Here is a 5,822-nt window from a genome sequence, read left to right on the forward strand (position 1 = left end):
CCGTCTTATTTTATAGCATCAAATCCATTACACATCAATTCACGGAGACAGTGACACAACTAGATGTGTGACAAGATGATAATTATAGTGGAAGACGCATCGTCCCGCGGATGCTAATTGACGTACATGCAAACGCAATCAATATAGCCGTGTTCAGGATGTCGCTCACACCGGATACTGACACGGCTAAGGTCAAGTGACCTTCACACCGCGTGGAAAAGGATTTCGGTAATCGGAAAAGTATAAACAAAAAATGTTCTTACGTACGTGATATTGTTTAAAATTTAAATTATCATTGGTACTTTAGCCTACCTATATCTTAATATAAATTTATATTATGTATAATTTTAAAAACTAGTTAGGATAAAATAAGGAACATCTGATACACAAATTAAAGAGATCAGTATGTTTGGATATTTTTTACACCACTGTCACCGAAATGAAACGAATTTCAAAAACATGGAGTCGAGTTAACAGAACGTAGATAACACCGTCCGGTCAAAAGAACACAAAATTGCTTTTTAAGAACGTCGAAGTGACCTATAATTTACACATTCGAGTGGACGGAAGTTGAATAGTTTTATGGACTCTAAAACGAAACATCTTAGTATTTATTAAATGACTGTGATTCGTTGCCGAGTTGTTAATTTAAAACAAGTATTGAGATATCATTTCAGTTGATTAAATAAAATTGCGTGGGTCTAGACGGTTATATATAGTAATTTCATCGTAAAAGTTATTACTATGAAAATCTTAGTGCAAAACGATGTCGAGACAGCCTAATTGATTATAAGTCAAACAAGGCTAGAGAGACCAATATATAGTGTTTTATGATTATAATAGAGTGTCGACTAAAATCATCAAACTTAACCTAAATATATATATACCGTAAATATACATTTGAGGAAACAATAAAAAAAAATTACAAATGTTTTATATAATACATTAAATACATTTATACAATTATTTCTTGGCTTTCCCGTATCCTGTTCAAGAACAAGTATTTGATCATACTGAAAGTTCTATCCCATTGCGAAAACTTTGATTTGAGATTTAAAGTCTAAAGAGCAATTTATTTCGAACAAAATTATACAGCTCTGAACGGAGTAATCCCATTAGAAATTTATTAGCTTAGCGTACAATAAATTAGTAAATTCGGCTGAGTGACCCGGAAACATTGACCAAAATTCCGGTATTAGGCCTTCTAGGGGGCTAAGCAGCATAACAGGCCACGTTTTAAATTTATTCTCAACATTGTCATGTCCGTTGGTCTTAATCTTCTTTTATCTCGCAGCTAGCTTATCTATTGATCTTGTTTATGACATTAACTTATTACCCTCTAAATTAATTAACATTCTAGTTTTCAAGACATTATGTACTACAAATACATTGTAAATTAATAACTCGCTTGACTTGGTTATTTCATTAACAAGTCATGAATTTTAAGAGATATTGATTGATTCAATGCTATTATTTATCTTTATTTGTCACTAACTGTTGTATGTATAGATTATAAAAGACAGAATGTATCGACCTCTGTTTCTATCACGCCACATAACGAGCGACGTTAACATTTAATATAACATTGTAATTGGACGACAAATTATTATCTGACCTTCAAGTAATTAAAATGTGTGTTTATAGCAGATGTCGTCTAACAACCGTTATTTGTGTCGGTTATAGGAACATTATATCTGTGGCGAAATTATAAAATGATATAGGCGTTAAACTCTTGGTCAAAATAGATCTATATCAGCGCTAAGTTGCCCGCTGGCGATGGCAGGTGAAAGAAATTTGACACATACCACGATAAAATATGAATGTATAATAGATTTTCAAAAAAATACCATGTTTATATAACACGTAATTATTGATAGATTACGTAATATGATTTTCACATTATAACTATTATAGTGGAATCTTTGTGACTTGGTACCGGAATTGGGTTTTAAAACTTAACGGTAATTAAGATTAAGTAAAATATTTCTAAACATTTAAGTAAAGCATTGTATATAATAGAATTATATTTCTTAATTTTAGCATTTATAATCTAATAAAGTTTTTTTTTACATTTTGCTGTTGCATGTCGCGGTGGTGTGAACACGGGCAGTATGTGAGTATATACATTTATTATTATTCTTCTTAAATTATGTAAAACGTAACAATGTTAACAGAGACCGTTCTCTTCCTAATTAGTAACAAAGTCCATTAAGTAAGTGCTCGTGCATAAATCTAACGTTATCTCCCTTTCATCGGTACGTTATAAACTGGGATATCATTGACTCTTGAATTATCTTACGGGCCAATCTAAATAGATTTTATTGGACCAAATTTTGTATGCGTAACTCATAAATATCCAATTCTTGATTTTTGTTTTCATAGGGTTATAACATTTTAGGAACACGTCTCGTTTCTATATTCCACACCATAGATGCAAATAAGCACTGCTTACCCTACCCATACAACATCTATACCTACATTGTTTAATTCTTACTTAAATACTTTTAATCGTACATTACAGAATACGAATTATATATGACATTTGATTGACGATTTCATAAAATTGTTTAAATTGCCATCTTTCAACGTAAAAACTAACATTTTCGATCAGCCGCTGCTAGTGGCTAGCGCCGCTTCCAGGCCTGAGCGGTCGTGTGCACAACTACTAGGTCCATATTTTTCATACAAATAATTTCAAGGACGATCTACATACAAATCTCGTGTTGCATGCAGGAAACATTTGTATCTGTGTTTGCAAAAACTATACATGTATTAATGTTCGAGAGGCACTGCTTCCATAACCCATTTAAAAAGTCATAGAAACTGTCAAATAAAAACGGACAATTTAATTTGTTGGTATTCCTTTCTAAATTTTTTTTCGTTATTTTGTTATTTTTGTCTTTCTAAGTACAAGTGAATAAGTTTTAATTAGCTTATGAGTGAATTTATTAACGAATTATAGAAAATTATAGTTGTGAGCTCTGTACTGGTGATGTGTGTTTAACGAAATTAATAACGAGTACTATTTCAATTGTCGTTAGAATTTTGAATTTGTCGATGTCGTTTTTTGTTGTTTGATGATAAAATTAAAATAATTACAAAGGGAAGGTTTGTGACCAGTTTAGATTTAACTAAAACAAAAGGTAATGCTACTCGTTTTAATAAGAAATATTATGATAGTTTTAATTAGCTACACAACCTGGTGTACACACAAATAAGTTATTTTGTTTTCCTTGTTTCTTGGTTTCAAATAATAATAATAAGAATGTTTGTATCTCTACTGGATATACCGATTTCAATAACTTTCATAAAGCGGTGATAATCAGATCGTAATCGTTTTAAGACACTTTCCTGACTCAGAGGTAGTTGATAGATTTATAATGTATTATATAGATGTTAGTTCTGATCGGACTGTTGTAACTTTATGCGCGAATATTATCAATGTTTAAATGAAACTAATATTTTCGGATTACTACGCGTACTTTATTATTTTTAAAAATTACATACTTCTTATGTTTCGGTTACTTTGCAGCAACCGTAATCACGACAGACATCTCGTCTGCCCGTTAAAAATAATAAAATACGCGTAGTAATCCGAAAATAATAGTTTCATTTAAATGAATACTCGCCAAAGTCTTAGATCTCATTATTATCAATGTTTTAGAGAAGGAAATTATAATGAAAATTGGTATTTTTTTTTCAAACAAATTCTGCTTACCCTAAATCAAATATCTGGGCACGCCCCTGTTTCCATGTAACTTTGTTTCTATTCAATATAATAAATTAAATGATCTCACATTTCGATGACAATAGAAAAACAAAAACATAAAACAAAACAATATTCGCCAAACAAATCTCCATGCAGACAAATTGAATACAAACAGGAGTTGCAAACAGTACAATAGAGCTGCATCGCTCTGCACGAAATGCAAAACACTTTGACTAAATTGATTGGAAACGAATAAACGGAGACAAGGTTACACGCTAAAATACTGCCAATTTTGGTCTACGTGGGAAATCGTATTGAACGACCGCTGCAAATGAACAGCGCCCCTCGGGTGCTATATTTCTCGAAGCTAGGAACGCCCGCTCTACTGAATCAGCTAGTATCACGCCTACACCTTGTACATACGATTGCTTGCCCTCCGATAAAGTAATATCCTGCTCTGTTTACTCTCCAACCGGTCCAGCTGGCTGCCTTGTTACAGCTTTTGTTTTTTTTAGATTCTTCTTTTTTAAAACTTATTGACTCTTTGGCCGATGACAGTATTTTTATTGCACAATCAATAACTTTAGATTTAACTTTAAAATTTGTAATTACAGGAATTGAAATGCATGTTTTTACTTAAAAAAAGACATGTAAGGCCTATAAAAACGTCCGAAATAATCGGACATATTAAAGGGGGCCTTAATCACCCACAAGCCTAATTCATATAACTATAGTAATAGCACCTACCTACACTAAAATATCATCTTTAATCTGGATGCAAATCATCCTAATACGTTCCTATTATCTTGGTCCATAATTTTGATATTATATTGTCCGTCAGTGTTTTACATACTAAAAATAAAAGGATGGCAATCAAGTAATTTGTTAGCCGATCTACTAAAATATTCCGTGATGATATCGTGTTCAGAGCTTAGGCTTAGATTCGACCTCATAATTTGCTATTATGAGATTGTATCGCAAATAAAAATAAAAAAAAACGCTTAAACGCAACTTTAGGAATTTATTAGTATTGAAGAATACTTGACGTCATAAAAATGTTCTTCGTGTTTTAACATAGCATAATTAACAACAAAGAGTTTATTCATATCACACTGTGACACGTGTTAATAATTATATATTCCAGACCGCAATGCATTGGGCTTGTAAAAGAGGGGATGAAAATTTGGTGAAGCTGCTCGCTGGCATACATCGACACATAGTGAACGAACGTTCGGTTAGTATCATACATTAACAATCTACATTTTAGACATGTTACATGTGGGCTATAAACATACTGTTTGATTTTGTTATAATAAAGTTGCTGATGTGAGGTAGGGTGTACCAATTTTGTATTAATAGTAACGTAAAAATTCCATGAAACTATTTATCTCGACGAGTTGATAAATATTAATTTTTATTCAAATTACTTAAATCAAATTTTTGCTATAATAATATAGAATCCAAATAAAAACTTGTTGCTTCGTTTAGCTTTAACGGTATCCTAATGGGACATTATTCTTTTTCATGTGCTGTTTCGCCCGTCGTTACCAGAATGGAGTAAGTTTTGTTTTATTGCCTAGCTACTTGTGGATCCTAGGAACATTTTGTCTATCAAAGTGCCGCTAATATATCCTTTATGACATAATAAAATACAACTAGAGTTTGAATCTATATTAGTACTGTACCATTGATTTCAATTCAAAATTTTGGTTATGAGTCCTGTAGACTGTATGTTAATGATGTAAAATATATATTTAAAAATATTTTTCAAAAGATATTTCTAAAATATTCCTAAAATGTTGAGCATTCGGTAGCGTTTTTAAACAGAAGAAACTATACAGACTTCGAAGTTTTCCCCTTTCCTTACAGCTGTTACTGCCCTATCAGGAATATTTGAGTTTTAATATCTATGGATTATATTAAATAATATTGATCCCGATATTGAGACTGATATATTACATCAGTTTTTCTCAGGCGATAGGATGAAAATCATAACAAAATCCAGAAGTTATTTCGCTGTTCTCAAGTGTACTTAATTTCTTTAAAAGCTATTGCGATGGAAGAATTTCATAATGGAAAAGCCAACTTGTGTCCAATATCTATTACCTGTTGG

Source organism: Danaus plexippus, chromosome Z (genome assembly GCF_018135715.1).
Source record: "Danaus plexippus chromosome Z, MEX_DaPlex, whole genome shotgun sequence".
Taxonomy (NCBI): Eukaryota; Metazoa; Arthropoda; class Insecta; order Lepidoptera; family Nymphalidae; genus Danaus; species Danaus plexippus.